The 19,405-nt window shown below is 42.9% G+C and overlaps 1 pseudogene; it reads left to right on the top strand.

Moving 5' to 3' along the window:
* Positions 1-8,420: 8,420 nt before the first annotated feature.
* The window catches only part of LOC124026313, a 40,697-nt pseudogene continuing 29,712 nt past the window's right edge, over positions 8,421-19,405 (top strand).

Raw genomic sequence — 19,405 nt, forward strand, 5'->3', positions numbered from 1 at the left:
GTGTGTGTGTGTGTGTGTGTGTGTGTGTGTGTGTGTGTGTGTGTGTGTGTGTGTGTGTGTGTGTGTGTGTGTGTGTGTGTGCGTGCGTGCGTGCGTGCGTGCGTGCGTGCGTGCGTGCGTGCGTGCGTGCGTGTGTGTGTGTGTGTGTGTGTGTGTGTGTGTGTGTGTGTGTGTGAGTGAGTGCGTGTGAGTGAGTGCGTCTGTGTGTGTGTGTCCACAGAATTTAAACTGAGTGTCCATGTGGAAAGTTGCCTTGTGTGGACAATAACGGTGGTATTCTCTTCTATTCTAGTCTCTATGTGGTTTGGCTATGCAGAGGTTGAGGGGATTGTTGGTTTATGACAGAGTTTTATGTGGTGTTTCAATGACAATACAGTGACTTGACTGTCCACTTTGTAAACTCTCTGTGGTTGTGTCGTCTCTGCTGAACATTACTTTATGGCTTGTACATGCCTCTAGTTAGGTATGTATGCCTAGTTCCTCCCTAATGTACTGCAGACTACCTAGATTATGCACAATTGACATATTACAAGATCTGTTTTCACGTAGACCTCTCTCACGTAGGTCTCTCTCACGTAGACCTCTCTCACGTAGACCTCTCTCACGTAGACCTCTCTCACGTAGACCTCTCTCACGTAGACCTCTCTCACGTAGACCTCTCTCACGTAGACCTATCTCACGTAGACCTCTCTCACGTAGACCTCTCTCACGTAGACCTCTCTCACGTAGACCTCTCTCACGTAGACCTCTCTCACGTAGACCTATCTCACGTAGACCTCTCTCACGTAGACCTCTCTCACGTAGACCACTCTCACGTCCTCTCTCGTAGACCTATCTCACGTAGACCTATCTCACGTAGACCTCTCTCACGTAGACCTCTCTCACGTAGACCTCTCTCACGTAGACCTCTCTCACGTAGACCTTTCTCACGTAGACCTCTCTCACGTAGACCTCTCTCACGTAGACCTCTCTCACGTAGACCTCTCTCACGTAGACCTTTCTCACGTAGACCTCTCTCACGTAGACCTCTCTCTTTAATGTTCTGTACTGTTCTTAGAGTTGCTTCTGTCTAACTGCGCTGTAGTTCTGTGCCAAAGGGCCAGAAGAAGGTCATAGAGGACATCACTAGCAGATGGCACAAACTTCCTGCAGGGAGTCATGTCAGGACTGCAATACTGAAGTCTTGTTCAGGGGCCTTTGTTGAGGAGAGAGCAGGGGGTCTGTCTGTGTGCGACAGTGTATTCAGTCCCCCCAGGCAGTCATTGGGGCAGAACTTAGGGTTCCAGGTGGAGGTCCATATGGTGTCATTATGAGGTAGTCAGTCACCGTAATGCATGTCACATGCAGCCGTTATGTTGCAGGGAGAGGTAAAGCTCATTTAGAGGTCATTTCCATTGTGCAACTTGCCTGTCATCCATCACACATAGACACACAGACGACACATGTGCGTAGAAACACACACAGGTTTTTCAGAGTAGACTACATGCATTATAGTATTGTAAGTACAGTACCTAACACTGTACATAGACAGACATTTTTTAAACAAAAGAAGACACACTATCTTTTAATCAGGCAAAGAAAAACATCCAACCATTGTCATTCCAAACCTCAGAGAGAGAGATATATGTATGATGCAACATGTCCTACAGTACTGCAGAATCCGATACCCGTGAAAAAAAGCCAGCTCTTGCAAAAGTCTGCAGGTGAACCGAGGCCGACTGAGGCCGATGGGGCCATGGCCCTGTTGAGGTTTGTTTTAGCTTGGGTTTCAACTGGAACCGGACAGATCTCCCTGTGTTCCCATGCCCTTTGGCTCCGTCGCTGGGCTCCGCTGGACTCTACCAGGAAGTGCCCTGCGCATCACAGGGACGAGAGGGGAAGTCCAGGGGCTCGAACTGGGCGCTCCTGGTTCCCATGTTCAGTTCCCCGCTGCCGTGAGTCGGTCTGCCTCATAGTGCATACCACTTAGTGTTATATCGCCTTTGTACAGCCGTGAGTCAACAAGTGGGTTTTCCTTGTATGGTGTGGTGAGATTACTCTTATGTGTCAGCTGACTGGGAGAGGTCAGATGTGGCCTTGTGATTCGCTGGTGAGGCTTTTCATTTCCGGTTATTATTTCATGTCGATTGTTTAGCTGATGTTTATTGAGAAATGATATGACACAATATTAGATAATAATAACTTAGCCAGCTCTAATTAGGTTTTAAGAATTCAATTCATACAAGTACCATTATGAACCATTTGCTACCAGGTAGATTGATACAAATTATGTTGATTTCTTTGAAGCACCAGAAAGTACACATTGTTACCACCTACCTTCTCAGTAAATACCAGGAAGATACCAGGTGAAACGGGGCTGTAAACTAAAGCGGCACCGTTTTTTATATTTTGCTCCAGTGTGTCCATCCGACCTTGCGGCTGTCCACTGACGTCACACTGCTGACTGCCTATACGTCGCCCCGGCTCCCCGACACTTTTAATGTCCGACCCTTTCGGTCATTAACACAGGAATATAAGTGGTTTTTCGAGTCCTTTGGCCCCTCCACAGTAGGAATACTATTATTTACTATGAAAACAGCCCGTGCTGCAATGACTCACGTCGCCGTGTTTGGAGAAGCTGGGAGGTCGGCTGCCTCAGCTGGAGTTGCCATAACATGTGATTCATCATTATGTGCAATGTATCTGTCAAAAGAATTGTTGTTAATTGAAATGGCTTGTGACTGACACATAAGAGGACCGGATTCTCAGGAGTCAGGTTTTATGGCTAATCCACTCATTTTGGAGATGTACAGATGGACTTTTGTTTGTCATGTCTGCTATTCAACATTGGGCTTCACAACCTAACTCTCATCCTCTTTCAAATGTTCTAGTTAAAGAGTTCTCTTTTACCCTCTCTCTTTCTCGCAATCCTCCATCCCTCCCCCTTTCTCTCAATCTCCCTCTCTTTCTCTGTTGCAGTTGCTAATATCCCTCTTGCGCCTATCTGTCATGTCTCTCCTCTGTCTCTGTCAGTCTGATGTCAGTGTTGAGGACACAGGTCAGGCAGTAGGGTTCTGCATGAGCAGATTGAGGTGCCCTGAAGGCACAGAGCACACTGTCAACATCAGAGGGATAGAAAGAGCTGTTACCTTTTTCCTTCAACCATGACGAACCCATACTCTCAACTTTACTCTCTCTTACTCTCAACCTTACTGTCAACTTTACTGTCAACCTTACTCTCAACTTTACTGTCAACCTTACTGTCAACCTTACTCTCAACTTTACTGTCAACCTTACTCTCAACCTTACTGTCAAACTTGCTGTCAACCTTACTCTCAACCTTCTATTACTCTTAACCTTACTGTCAAACTTACTCTCCCTTACTGTCAATCTTACTGTCAACCTTACTCTCAACTTTACTCTATATTACTCTCAACCTTACTCTCAACTTTACTGTCAACCTTACTCTCAACCTTACTGTCAAACTTGCTGTCAACCTTACTCTCAACTCTCTATTACTCTCAACCTTACTGTCAAACTTACTCTCCCTTACTGTCAATCTTACTGTCAACCTTACTCTCAACTTTACTCTATATTACTCTTAACCTTACTGTCAACCTTTCTGTCAAACTTACTCTCAACTTTACTCTCTCTTACTCTCAACCTTACTGTGAACCTTACTCTCAACTTTACTCTCTCTTACTCTCAACCTTACTGTCAACCTTACTCTCTCTTACTGTCAACCTTACTGTCAACCTTCCTCTCCCTTACTGTCAATCTTACTCTCTCTAACTGTCAACCTTACTGTCAACCTTACTGTCAACATTACTCTCCCTTGCTCTCTCTTACACTCAACCTTACTGTCAACCTTCCTCAACCTTACTGTCAACCTTACTCTCCCTTGCTCTCTCTTACACTCAACCTTACTGTCAACCTTCCTCAACCTTACTGTCAACCTTCCTCTCCCTTACTGTCAACCTTACTCTCTCTTACTGTCAACCATACTGTCAACCTTACTCTCCTTTACTGTCAACCGTGCTCTCCCTTACTGTCAGGCTTACTCTCTCTTACTGTCAACCTTACTCTCTCTTACTGTCAGGCTTACTCTCTCTTACTGTCAAACTTATTGTCAACCTTCCTCTCCCTTACTCTCTCTTACTCTCAACCTTCCTCTCCCTTACTCTCTCTTACTCTCAACCTTACTCTCCCTTACTTTCAACCATACTCTCTCTTACTGTCAACCTTTCTCTCCCTTACTCTCAACCTTACTCTCTGTTACTGTCAACCGTACTCTCTCTTACTGTCAGGCTTACTCTCTCTTACTGTCAAACTTATTGTCAACCTTCCTCTCCCTTACTCTCTCTTACTCTCAACCTTCCTCTCCCTTACTCTCTCTTACTCTCAACCTTACTCTCCCTTACTTTCAACCATACTCTCTCTTACTGCCAACCTTTCTCTCCCTTACTCTCAACCTTCTCTCTGTTACTGTCAACCTTACTCTCTCTTACTGTCAACCTTACTCTCTCTCAACCGTTACTTATTCTCATGTAAATCTGAGAAGTGGTTCACACCTTATTTTGTGTTTCTAAGACGCTCAATTGGCACAGCAATTGCCTTGTCAGGACTATTTACCTATGTTGAAAGTTGCAAACAAACACACATTTGCTCATGGACTTGTCAGTACAATAGCACTATTGTGTTGAATTTCTTGATCAATTGAAAGTCAATGACCACAAACCGGTTGAACAGTTCTTAGTCCTATGTACCAATTGAGATACAGTTGAAGTCAGAAGTTTCCAAACACTTAGTTTGGAGTCATTAAAACTTATTTTTCAACCACTCCACAAATTTCTTGTTAACCTGTTCAGGATACCACGGTTTACTGCCCCTTCTGGAGGATTTGGGTACCCATATAAAACAGGATAATTTTTTTTCAAAAGTTGCTAATATTTGCATATAAAAAATATTATCGAATAGAAAACACTCTAACAATTCTAAATCCGTTTAGATTTTGTCTCTATGTAAAGCAGAAGTGTCAGGGCATGCATTCTCCCAAAATCTCTCTTGTAATGGAAAAAGTTGCCTCTGCTTTGACGTCATCATTAACGCACTTCCCAAAAGGATACAGCTCTGAGAACAGTTTCTACGTGTTCAGCGTGAACATACCAAATTGATTGTGCCTTTAAACAACTTGGAAAATTCCAGAAAATGATGTTATGGCTTTAGAAGCTTCTGATAGGCTAATTGACATCATTTGAGTCAATTGGAGGTGTACTTGTGGATGTATTTCAAGGCCAACCTTCAAACTCAGTGCCTCTTCGCTTGACATCATGGGAAAATCAAAAGAAATCAGCCAAGACCTCATAAAAGAATTGTAAACTTCCACAAGTCTGGTTCATCCTTGGGAGCAATTTCCAAACGCCTGAAGGTACCAAGTTCATCTGTACAAACAATAGTATGCAAGTATAAACACCATGGGACCACGCAGACGTCATACCGCTCAGGAAGGAGACGCGTTCTCCTAGACATGAACGTACTTTGGTGCGAAAAGTGCAAATCAATCCAGAACAACAGCAAAGGACCTTGTGCTGGAGGAAACCGGTACAAGAGTATCTATATCCACAGTAAAACGAGTCCTATATCAACATAACCTGAAAGGCCGTTCAGCAAGGAAGAAAGCCACTGCTCCAAAACCTCCATAAAAAAAAACAGACTACTGCTAATGGGAACAAAGATCATACTTTTTGGACAAATGTCCTCTGATCTGATGAAATAAAAATAGAACTGTTTGGCCATAATGACCATTGTTATGTTTGGAGGAAAAAGGGGGAGGCTTGCAAGCCGAAGAACACCATCCCAACCGTGAAGAACGGGGGTGGCAGCATCATGTTGTGGGGGGCTTTGCTGCAGTAGGGACTGGTGCACTTCACAAAATAGATGGCATCATGTAAGGAAAAGTATGTGGATATATTGAAGCAATATCTCAAGACATCAGTCAGGAAGTTAAAGCTTGGTTGCAAATTAGTCTTCCAAATGGACAATGACCCCAAGCATACTTCCAAAGTTGTGGCAAAATGGCTTAAAGACAACAAAGTCAAGATATTGGAGTGGCCATCACAACGCCCTGACCTCAATCGTATAGAAAATGTATGGGCAGAACTGAAAATGCATGTGCGAGTAAGGAGGCCTACAAACCTGACTCAGTTACACCAGCTCTGTCAGGAGGAATGGGCCAAAATTCACCCAACTTATTGTGGGAAGCTTGTGGAAGGCTACCCAAAATGTTTGACCCAAGGTAAACAATATAAAAGCAATGCTACAAAATATTAATTGAGTGTATGTAAACTTCTGACCCACTGGGAATGTGGGGAAAGAAATAAAAGCTGAAATAAATCACTCCCTCTACTATTATTCTGACATTTCACATTGTTAAAATAAAGTGCTGATCCTAACTGACCTAAGACAGGGACTTTTACAAGGATGAAATGTCAGGATTTGTGAAAACTGAGTTTAAATGTATTTGGCTGAGGTGTATGTAAACCTCCGACTTCAAATGTATGTGTCTACATGGATATGTGTCAGCGTATGTAATTGCTATGTAAATAAACCCTTTTAAGCCACTGTAAAGTAGGTATGAAACTTGAGGGGAAAAGTGACCAGCGTTCTGTTATATTTATAGTCACATAGTATGTCAAATACAGGACTGAAGACACGTTGGAGCTACTCTGTCATGAAGTTGGCATGTCATCACATGTTGAAGTTAGGTCATTCAATATTCTTGAGCCACGAGATGAGATCATGTTCAAATGAATATGCAGTGCGTTTCTTTTTGTTTGAGACTCTGTTTATCTGTTTGTTTTTCTTACCAAGGAAACCTGGATAGTGGTTTTGATTGAGCAGTTGTTAGAATCACAGAGTACATGGTCAGCATATGGTTTGTTTTGGTTATGTCCCCTTTTGAGATTCTCAATGGAACAGTAGTCTGAAAGAGTTAGAGAGAGAGACAAAATACAGAAAAGAGAAATAAAAAAGAGAGCGAGAAAGCGATTGATAGATAAAAAGACAGAGGGAGAGAGCGAGAGAGAGACAAAGAGAGAGAGAGCGAGGGAGAGAGAGAGGGAGAGAGAGAGAGGGAGAGGGTGAGAGAGAGAGAGTAACAGTAGGTCTTGGGGTCTACTGAGTAGAAAGAGATACACTCCAGGGACAACTTCCTGTGTTTGGAATGATGAATGTTGGTATTGACCTTGTGACCCCTGACCCACTGACCTTTGACTTCCTCCTTTCTCTCTCATTCTTTTTCTCTCTCTCGCTCTCTTTCTGTCTCTCTATAATAATAATAATAATATATGCCATTTAGCAGACGCTTTTATCCAAAGCGACTTACAGTCATGTGTGCATACATTCTCCGTATGGGTGGTCTCTATCTCTCTCGATCTCTCTCTTTCTCTCTATCACTCTATTTATCTCTCTCTCTCTTTCTCCCTGCCCTCTCATTCTCTGTCTCTCCTTTGCTCTCTCACAGACTCTCATTCTCATCTATTGGAAGCCATTTTAATGCTTGTCTAATTGTCTTAGTTTATTGCACATGTATATTTAGGGTTATGCAATAATTGCAATGCATCATTCTGCTGAACTGATCTGGATATATTGGTGCTTCGTGTTTATTGGCATTTCACATCAATGTTACAGTATGCCTGAGTTGACTTAGTTTATATGTGCTTCTAGGTCACAAACAACTCTGTTCTGTGTGATTACGCGGTTAACTTGGCCTAGTTTACTTCTCCCAAGTCATGTTGATGTGATGTAGTACAGTACGGGTGCCAAAAAGGTGCCGAGACAGAGATAAGCAGAGAAGTGGGTCATTCTTCAGTGCTTTCCCAGGAAACTATGGAATCTGTCAAGTTCTTACTAACAAACAGCCATTCTGACTGCCGAGGAAGAAGAAACGACAGCAGGCATTTGACAGTGGCATCACTAATGGTGCATCCTTATATAAACCTTTCTTCGACTTGTAGCATGTCTGTCTGTCCGTCTGTCTCTCTGTCTGTCAGGAACTCCATTCGTTCCAAAACCCAAATCACTTTGTTAACATTCCGAGTAGGTTAATTATCCACTATCCCTCTCTTCACCGAAATATGAGTTCTGTTCAAACTTCCAAGCAAGTCAGTGCCCGAGGCATGTTGCTATCTGTCAATCCCCTACATACTTCTGATGCTTATTCACTATTGTTTTCACAGGAAAGCTGACGGCGTGGACCTTGAGTGACTGTGTCTTACCAGGGAAGAAAACACTCTCTCCAGAGTCAAGTAACAGTGAAGACATTTACAACATATATTTTCCCTTGAAGAAACAACAGGGGCCTCATTTATCAACCGTTCGTAAATGTCTTACTCAATTCTCAATACGTGGACATTATAAGATTTCCCTGCGCAGCAAATGATTGGGATTTATCCAACTGTTGCACGCAAAATATATGCATGTTTTCATTGATAAATCAGAGCCATACTACAGTATATTTGTGGGCTCGCGAACTAGCGCTAAAACCCTGCCTGGAAAACACCCTCCGTCCACATTTATGGTAATAAAAATGTCATCATTTGCTGAATGATTTGGAGATGTTGGAACTGGGCCATGATAGTTACTAAAAGAAATCGCAAAAGCAAATTTGATTACATTTCTGTAGAGGTGAGGGCAGAATTTGCAAATCATTTTTTAAAATAAAAAAACGCATTGTTTTTTCAAACAATTTAAAAGTAAATGCTATATCCCACACTTCTATGCAAAAGACAAATTCTTGGTCAATATTTAATTTATCAATAGATGATTATGTTTCTATCTCATGCCTTGGTATAGGCTCTGAGATTAAATAAGTTAGGCCATGATGTCTCGCTTCAAACCCACAGCAAATAATGTAGCCTATCCAGACTGTCACAGACTATCAAGGCTACCGGTCTATTTACTGTCAAGCATGGTTGGCTATTTGAATGAGTGATGGATAAATGGTAGCATGCTTGGCTATTTGAATGAGAGATGGATAAATGGTAGCATGCTTGGTTATTGAATGAGAGATGGATAAATGGTAGCATGCTTGGTTATTGAATGAGAGATGGATAAATGGTAGCATGCTTGGTTATTGAATGAGAGATGGATAAATGGTAGCATGCTTGGCTATTGAATGAGAGATGGATAAATGGTAGCATGCTTGGCTATTGAATGAGTGATGGATAAATGGTAGCATGCTTGGTTATTGAATGAGAGATGGATAAATGGTAGCATGCTTGGTTATTGAATGAGAGATGGATAAATGGTAGCATGCTTGGTTATTGAATGAGAGATGGATAAATGGTAGCATGCTTGGCTATTGAATGGATAAAATGTAGCCTGATATTTGTTGTGTGTCACGCTCGTCGAAATGGGTAGACCAAGGCACAGCATGTGTAGAATTCCACATGTTTAATAAATAATAAACACACCAAACAAAACAGAAGAAAAATTCAACTTGAAGCTAATAATATTGCAAACAGGCTACTATCCATAGTCAAGATCCCACAAAGCACAAAAGGGAAAATGGCTGCCTAAATATGATCCCCAACCAGAGACAATGATAAACAGCTGCCTCTGATTGGGAATCATACCAGGCCAACATAGATATATAATTACCTAGATGACCCACCCTAGTTACACCCCGACCTAACCAACATAGAGAATAACAGGCTCTCTATGGTCAGGGTGTGACATTGTGTAACAGAATAAACCAGTAATTTCAGAAAAGGAAAGACATGTCCTGCAAATTTGATTCAGATGTAGATCTACAGTATATAATAAAAGTTCAATAAATATATTAGATGATATGCTGCTCAGCAATCTACTGTATTTACCAACGGCAAATGCATGGTTTCTTCATCACTAGGCCAATGTTTTAATGTTCATATTAGCTTACCATTATTATAATTCCCATGCCTCAAACACCTCCATTTCCCCCAAAATAACAATATTTGCTTGCAATTCGATTGATCAGACACTGGAAGTTGTGCCCATGATGGTTTGAGATTTACGTGGACATACGCACACTTTCCCGTCAAGTTCAGAACTAATCAATACCATCCTTTGTGGGGAAAGTTGCACGTAAGGTTTAGAGTATTTTTTGTGAGAACCCACCTTTATAAATGAGGCCCCAGATCTCTTATTTAATTAACTTACAATCAAATTTCATTCTATTGTATTATGGTTAAGTATTGGAATTTTATAAAGCCTTATATCACTGTGAAATCATATCTCATCATATTTATTGCAATTCTAATTTCTCAATGAAATATAATTGATATTGGTATTTATACATTTCTCTGTTCTCTCATGTATTTTTCCCTCTAGGGCCTCTAAGACTCCATATCAAACTCTTACTTCATCTGCAAGTGAGTGTTGATGACATCTTAGGCATAGCACAGCATAGCAATGCATAGCATACCATAGCAAAGCATCGCAGAGCATAGCATGCCATAGCAAAGCATAGCATACCATAGCATTGCAAAGCATAGCATCGCAAATAATAGCATAGCATCGCAAAGCATAGAATAGCATAGCAAAGCATAGCGTAGCAAACGCATAGCATAGCATAAGCTCAGCAGCCAACATTCTCAAAAACTAGGCAATTTGTACAATAAATATAGTCCCCACGTTGCTTACCAACTTTACTTCCTCCTCCCAGATCAACTGATCTGAGAGCTGTCATGTCGGCGTACGGACAGCCCCAGTACAGCCCCGGCCTCCAGCCTGCGGGACCCTACCCACCATACACTCACCATGCCCAGGGTTACGGCATGCCCTCCTACAGTGAGTACAGGCATTTCCTTCAATACGGGGGTGAAGAGGGGAGAAAGGACCATGAAGGTTGTAAAGCTTCTAAGGCAGCATGAATAGGTATCGTGAATAGGTATTGTTAATAGGTATCGTGAATAGGTATCGTGAATAGGTATCGTGAATAGGAATCCAATTGTATTTCATTTGATTTGTCACATGCTTAAACTAACAGAGAAATGCTTAGTTACAGGCCCATCCCAACAATGCAGAGTGAAAAAATAAATACAAAATAATCAATAATATTAAAAATAATAACTTCCCTTAAAATAAAATAAAATAATAATAATAACACAATGAGTAACAATAACTCAGCTATATACTGTACACTGTGTACCAGTACATATGTACATATAGATAGGGATGAAGTGACTAGGCAACAGGATAGATAGTAAACAGTAGCAGCAGCGAATGTGATGAGTCAAAAAGTGTAACAACTCCACATGCATTTACACCAGGGCCTCAAACTAGAGGCCTGCAGAATGTGTGCAACACATTCCTCACATGCATTTACACCAGGGCCTCAAACTAGAGGCCTGCAGAATGTGTGCAACACATTCCTCAGGCTGTGTGCAACACATTCCTCACACGCATTTACACCAGGGCCTCAAACTAGAGGCCTGCAGGCTGTGTGCAACACATTCCTCACATGCATTTACACCAGGGCCTCAAACTAGAGGCCTGCAGGCTGTGTGCAACACATTCCTCACATGCATTTACACCAGGGCCTCAAACTAGATCCAGTTTTCCAGCATGCCTCTCTGTAAAACCCAGTGTGACCAGTGTCAGTTACTGAATCCAGTGTGGATAATAATTATGTCTGTCGTTTCCTCTGCAGACATTAAGACAGAGGATGGCCTTAGCCTCTCTCCAGGACAGAACAGTCTCCTGAACTACTCAAACTACAGCAACACTCCCCCCAGCCAGGCTCTCTATGGCTACTCTACACACGGTCAGTCACTCTCTCTTTCTCTAACACACACACACACGCACGCGCACGTGCGCACACACACACACACACACACACACACACACACACACACACACACACACACACACACACACACACACACACACACACACACACACACACACACACACACACACACACACACACACACACACACACACACACACACACAGTCAGTACTCCCTCTGATCTCTCCACCTCTCTCTGGTCCTTTCTTTATGATCTCTCGTCCTCTTCTCTCTCTCTCTATTTCTGTCTGATCTCTCCTCCTCTCCCTTTATTTCTCTCTGATCTCTCCTCCTCCTCTCTCTCTCTCTCTCTCTCTCTCTCTCTCTCTCTCTCTCTCTCTCTATTTCTCTCTGATCTCTCCTCCTCTCTGATCTCTCCTCCTCTCTCTCTCTATTTCTCTCTGATCTCTCCTCCCTCCACTCTATTTATTTCTCTCTGATCTCTCCTCCTCCTCTCTCTCTCTATTTCTCTCTGATCTCTCCTCCTCCTCTCTCTTTATTTCTCTCTGATCTCTCCTTCTCCTCCTCTCTATTTATTTCTCTCTGATCTCTCCTCCTCCTCCTCTCTCTCTCTCTCTCTCTCTGATCTTTCCTCCTCTTCTCTCTCTCTCTCTCTCTCTATTTCTCTCTGATCTTCTCTCTGATCTTTCCTCCTCTCTCTCTCTCTCTCTCTCTCTCTCTCTCTCTCTCTCTATTTATTTCTCTCTGATCTCTCCTCCTCCTCTCTTTATTTCTCTCTGATATCTCCTCCTCCTCTCTCTCTATTTCTCTCTGATCTCTCCTCCTCCTCTCTCTTTATTTCTCTCTGATCTCTCCTTCTCCCTCTTTATTTCTCTCTGATCTCTCCTCCTCTCTCTCTCTCTCTCTTTTCTCTATTTCTCTCTGATCTCTCCTCCTCCTCCTCTTCTCTATTTCTCTCTGATTTCTCTCTCCCTCTCTATTTCTCTCTGATTTCTCCTCCTCTTCTCTCTATCTCTCTATTTCTGTCTGATCTCTCCTCCACCCCTTTGTCTCTATTTCTCTCTAATCTCTCCTCCTCCTCTCTCTCTCTCTCTCTCTCTCTCTCTCTCTCTCTCTCTCTCTCTCTCTCTCTCTCTCTCTCTCTCTCTCTCTCTCTCTCTCTATTTCTCTCTGATCTCTCCTCCTCTCTGATCTGTCCTCCTCCTCTCTCTCTATTTCTCTCTGATCTCTCCTCCTCCTCCTCTCTCTCTCTCTCTCTCTCTCTCTCTCTGATTTCTCTCTGATCTCTCCTCCTCTCTGATCTCTCCTCCTCATCTCTCTCTCTCTCTCTGATCTCTCCTCCTCTCTCTCCTCTCTCTCTCTGATTTCTCTCCTCTCTCTCTATTTCTCTCTGATCTCTCTCTCCTCTCTCTTTATTTCTCTCTCTCTCTCTCTCTCTCTCTCTCTCTCCTCTCTCTCTCTCTTTATTTCTCTCTCTCTCCTCTCTCTCTCTCTCTCTTTCTCTCTGATCTCTCCTCCTCCTCTCTCTCTCTCTCTCTTTCTCTCTCTGATCTCTCCTCCTCCTCTCTTTCTCTCTGATTTCCTCCTCTCTCTGATCTCTCCTCCTCCTCCTCTCTCTTTATTTTTCTCTGATCTCTCCTTCTCCTCCTCTCTCTTTATTTCTCTCTGATCTCTCCTCCTCGCTCTCTCTTATTTCTCTCTGATTTCTCTCCTGATCTCTCCTCCTCCTCTCTCTCTCTCTCTCTGATCTCTCCTCCTCCCTCTTTATTTCTCTCTGATCTTTCCTCCTCTCTCTCTCTCTCTCTCTCTCCTCTTTTATTTCTCTCTGATTTCTCTCTCTTTATTTCTCTCTGATCTCTCCTCCTCTTCTCTATTTCTCTCTGATCTCTCCTCCTCCTCTCTCTTTATTTCTCTCTGATCTCTCCTCCTCTCTTTATTTCTCTCTGATATCTCTCTCTCTCTCTATTTCTCTCTCTCTCCTCCTCCTCTCTCTTTCTGATCTCTCCTCCTCGCTCTCTCTCTCTATTTCTCTCTGATCTCCTCCCTCCTCTCTCTCTCTGATCTCTATTTCTCTCTGATCTCTCCTTCTCCCTCTTTATTTCTCTCTGATCTCTCCTCCTCCTCTCTCTCTTCTCTATTTCTCTCTGATCTCTCCTCCTCCCTCTTTATTTCTCTCTGATCTCTCCTCCTCCTCTCTCTCTCTATTTCTCTCTGATCTCTCCTCCTCCTCCCTCTCTATTTCTCTCTGATCTCTCCTCCTCTTCTCTCTATCTCTCTATTTCTGTCTGATCTCTCCTCCACCCCTCTGTCTCTATTTCTCTCTGATCTCTCCTCCTCCTCTCTCTTTATTTCTCTCTGATCTCTCCTCCTCGCTCTCTCTCTCTATTTCTCTCTGATCTCTCCTCCTCCTCTCTCTCTTCTCTATTTCTCTCTGATATCTCCTCCTCCTCTCTCTCTTCTCTATTTCTCTCTGATCTCTCCTTCTCCCTCTTTATTTCTCTCTGATCTCTCCTCCTCCTCTCTCTCTTCTCTATTTCTCTCTGATCTCTCCTCCTCCCTCTTTATTTCTCTCTGATCTCTCCTCCTCCTCTCTCTCTCTATTTCTCTCTGATCTCTCCTCCTCCTCCCTCTCTATTTCTCTCTGATCTCTCCTCCTCTTCTCTCTATCTCTCTATTTCTGTCTGATCTCTCCTCCACCCCTCTGTCTCTATTTCTCTCTGATCTCTCCTCCTCCTCTCTCTCTCTCTCTCTCTCTCTCTCTCTCTCTCTCTCTCTCTCTCTCTCTCTCTCTCTCTCTCTTTCTCTCTGATCTCTCCTCCTCCTCTCTGTCTCTATTTCTCTCTGATCTCCCTCTCTCTCTCTCTCTCTCTCTCTCTCTCTCTCTCTCTCTCTCTCTCTCTCTCTCTCTCTCTCTCTCTCTCTCTCTCTCTCTCTCTCTCTCTCTCTCTCTCTCAATTCAATTCAATTCAATTCAATTCAATTCAAGGGCTTTATTGGCATGGGAAACATGTGTTAACATTGCCAAAGCAAGTGAGGTAGACAACATACAAAGTGAATATATAAAGTGAAAAACAACAAAAATTAACAGTAAACATTACACATACAGCAGTTTAAAAACAGTAAAGACATTACAAATGTCATATTATATATATATATACAATGTACAAATAGTTAAATGACACAAGATAAAATGAATAAGCATAAATATGGGTTGTATTTACAATGGTGTTTGTTCTTCACTGGTTGCCCTTTTCTCGTGGCAACAGGTCACAAATCTTGCTGCTGTGATGGCACACTGTGGAATTTCACCCAAAAGATCTCTCTCTCTCTCTCTCTCTCTCTCTCTCTCTCTCTCTCTCTCTCTCTCTCTCTCTCTCTCTCTCACACACACACACACACACTCACTCTGCCTCTCTCACTTGCTGAGATATATCCTCTTTTCTATGGCCAGTCCATATACCTTCACTCGCTCGCTCCCTCTCTTTCTTTCTCTCTCTGATCTCTCCATCACTACGGGCCAGTGAGTGAGGTCCTGGCGTTTCCAGGTGGGTGTCCGTAGCAGTGCCGTCTGTCCTCCTCCACACCTGTTCTCGATTAGCTGCGGTCTGGGTGCCTGGCGTCAGCCCCCTTCCTCCCACCACACCCACAACACACAGCCCGGGCTCAGACCAGCATGTGGGTGTGTGCGTGAGGGGGTGATGGTGAGGGGGCATGTGGGTGTTTAAGAGAGAGAGAAAGAGTCAAAGAAAGTGTGTGTGTGTGTATGTGCATCCATGTGTGCGTTTGAATGCTTGTGTGTGTGTCTGCACACGTGCGTGAGTGCGTACATGTGTCTATGTGTGTGTCTGTGCTCCACACATTCCCCAGTTATTTGGCGCCCAGAGCATGCTTGGCTCAGTGGGACTTGATGGATTTCAAAGCAGCGTGAAATTGACCCTGCTCCGTCAGAGGCTAGAGGTTAAGGTGCATGTTGTGAGCCTAATGGAAGAACTGCATGGACCCACTGACAGGGGAATGCAAGGCCACTGTAGTACACACCGTAGCAAAACCTTTTGCAATGAAAAACAAAAATGAGCGTTTCTTATTGGGCGAGTTGAACAGTTGACAGAAGAGGATTCTAGAATCCACATTGATACATCATCAAAGAGGATGGTGTTTGTCTTGGTCTGTAATTTGTAGTTTAAGCTTGGAATAAATGATAGTCTGTTCCAGCTCCGATGGCTGCCGCTGCCTTCAGAACGGAAGACTGAAACACTGTTATTCCAGCTGTCTGAAATCATGACAGCTGATTGATAACGCTGTGTTAAGTCATACACGGGGAAACGCTGTGTCAAGTCATACACGGGGAAACGCTGTGTTAAGTCATTCACGGGGAAACGCTGTTTAATCAGGTAACTAAACCTGTGTTAAGTGACACGGGAAACAAGCTCCCATGCCAACGCCATGTTAAGTCATACCACTAAACGCTGTCCTCCCGTTTTAATACAGGTAACTACAACCTGGAGTGACTTGAAACAAGCTCCCATGCCAACTCCATGTACGAGACCACTAGACCTCTCCTCCCACACGCACACGCACATGCGCAGACGCACACGCACACACGTACACACACACACACGCACACACACACACACACACACACACACACACACACACACACACACCATACACACTACAGAGGAGAAACCAAATCAGAACCAGAAAGTCCACTATTTATTTGGAAAGCTTCTGGTTTGTGTTGTTGTTGCTTTGAAGACTATGTTGTGTGGTCCTAGATGACTCCCGGGTGGTTCTGGATAGTCATTCATCTATCGTTGAGTCTTGGGGTGGATGGATGGATGGATGGATGGATGGATGGATGGATGGATGGATGGATGGATGGATGAATGGATGGATGGATAGATGGAGGGGTAACAAACAAGTGTGGCCAGGGAAAAGAGCCCAGAGGAAAGCATTCCTTCAGCAGAGTTGATAACACTGATGGAGTGGCTAGGTAGCGCACCAGGGCTCCTCTGCCTGCATTGTTGTTGTTGGGACTCATCAATCAATACTCCCTGAGGACTGGCTTGTCACTGGAGGGGTTGAGGCAAGTCAGTGTTTTAAAGCCGTGAAGCTACTTCAGTGATAAGTGTTAAGTTGATTACATTATGATACAGGTGTAGGATCTTCATTTGCTCAATCTGTTGTTGTTGAGAATTTTCCTGCACCTCAGGAAATGAAGATGAGCTTCATGATATACATAAATTCACTGAAAACCTGCACTAAAACATGGTTATATTAACGGTATAGCACATGTAGCCTCATCTAATCACCGATCAAGCAACATTATGGACTAAACGTAAAATTCCTGTTGCTGCAGGATTCTTTTTCTATGACAATATCTCTATATGTTAGGCCAACTAGGGCTCAAAAGTCCACCAACTTTCCCCAAATTCTCATGTTTTCCAAACATAATGGTCAGAGGCTTTCAGATTTCTCAGTTTATTCCCTTCTTATTCTGTGAATCTTCCAACCAGGATTTCTGGAAAAACCTTCTAGGGCCAATGTTGTCTCACAGTATAAGTATACATAGTTACAAATTCTATTGTGTTGCCCCAAAATGAGTGGCAATTGACTGATATACTGGAATGATGGTCTGCTATTTCTGTTCAGGTACCTTTGTCTGTCTTGTTTTATCTCTTTCAAGGGATAAAATAACAATAAACAGATTTTTCCATTGCAACTTTCAGTAGACGTCCAACATCTGTCAACGTGAGTCTGTTTTTAACGTTGGTTTAATGTTGTTTTCCAGGTAACAGTATTTCATCTGGGATTTTCCAGGGAGCCAACCCCATCACAGGCTCAACTCCCTTCAACACCACACAACAGGTCAGTACCAGATGTAATATGCAAGACATTACAAACAAAACCAGCTTTCTCTTGCAGTACACAAAGTATCCAAATAGCTGGGATAGTATGAAATGAGTTTGGACTTCTGCAACCTACAATTGTATGTGTCACACATTTTCAAACTTTTTGCAATAATGTCCTTCAGGAGGACATCGTAAAAAATGTTTTGTTGATAAATCCAGATAATCCAGTTTTATTTCAAATGAAATAAAAAATACAAATTATTTGTCACATGCGCCGAATACAACAAGTGGAGACTTTACTGTGAAATGCTGACTTACGAGCCCTTTCCCAACAATGCAGTTAAAGTAAGAAAATGAACAATTAGATCAAAAGAAACTAGTAACACAATAAAATAACAATAATGAAGCTTTATACAGGCTACATACAAGGAGTACTGAGTCAGTGTACTGGGGTGTGAGGTAGTTGGGGTAATTGAATGAGGTAATATGTACAAATACAGTTGAATTCGGAAGTTTACATTCACCTTAGCCAACTACATTTAAACTCAGTTTTCAACAATTCCTGACATTTAATCCCAGTAAGAATTCCCTGTTTTAGGTCAGTTAGGTTCACCACTTAAGTTTAAGAATGTGAAATGTCAGAATAATAGTAGAGAGAATTATTTATTTCAGCTTTTATTTCTTTCATCACATTCCCAGGGGGTCAGAAGTTTACATACACTAAATTGGTATTTGGTAGCATTGCCTTTAAATTGTTTAACTTGGGTCAAACATTTTGGGTAGCCTTCCACAAGCTTCCCACAATAAGTTGGGTGAATTTTGGCCCATTCCTCCTGACAGAGCTGGTGTAACTGAGTCAGGTTTGTATGCCTCCTTGCTCGCACACGCTTTTTCAGTTCTGCCCACAATCTTTCTATAGGATTGAGGTCAGGGCTTTGTGATGGCCACTCAAATACCATGACTTTGTTGCCCTTAAGCCATTTTGCCACAACTTTGGAAGTATGCTTGGGGTCATTGTCCATTTGGAAGACCCATTTGCGACCAAGCTTTAACTCCTAATTTTCCCCACCCATCTATTTTGTGAAGTGCACCAGTCCCTCCAGCAGCAAAGCACCCCCACAACATGATGCTGCCACCCCCATGCTTCACGGTTGGGATGGTGTTCTTCGGCTTGCAAGCCTCCCCCTTTTTCCTCCTAACATAACAATGGTCATTATGGCCAAACAGTTCTATTTTTGTTTCATCAGACCAGAGGACATTTCTCCAAAAAGTACAAACTTTGTCTCCATGTGCAGTTGCAAACCGTAGTCTGGCTTTTTTATGGTGGTTTTGGAGCAGTGGCTTCTTCCTTGCTGAGCGGCCTTTCAGGTTATGTCAATATGGGACATGTTTTACTGTGGATATAGATACTTTTGTACCTGTTTCCTCCAGCATCTTCACAAGGTCCTTTGCTGTTCTGGGATTGATTTGCACTATTCGCACCAAATTACATTAATCTCCGGGAGACGGAACGCGTCTCCTTCCTGAGCGGTATGACGGCTGCATGGTCCCAATGTGTTTAGACTTGCGTACTATTGTTTGTACAGATTAAGGTGGTACCTTCAGGCGTTTGGAAATTGCTCCCAAGGATGAACCAGACTTGTGGAGGTCTACAATTTTTTTTGTGGAGGTCTTTTCTGATTTCTTTTGATTTTCCCATGATGTCAAGCGAAGAGGCACTGAGTTTGAAGGAGGCCTTGAAATACATCCACAGGTACACCTCCAATTGACTTAAAATTATG

Source organism: Oncorhynchus gorbuscha, linkage group LG03 (assembly GCF_021184085.1).
Source record: "Oncorhynchus gorbuscha isolate QuinsamMale2020 ecotype Even-year linkage group LG03, OgorEven_v1.0, whole genome shotgun sequence".
In the NCBI taxonomy this organism is placed as follows: domain Eukaryota; kingdom Metazoa; phylum Chordata; class Actinopteri; order Salmoniformes; family Salmonidae; genus Oncorhynchus; species Oncorhynchus gorbuscha.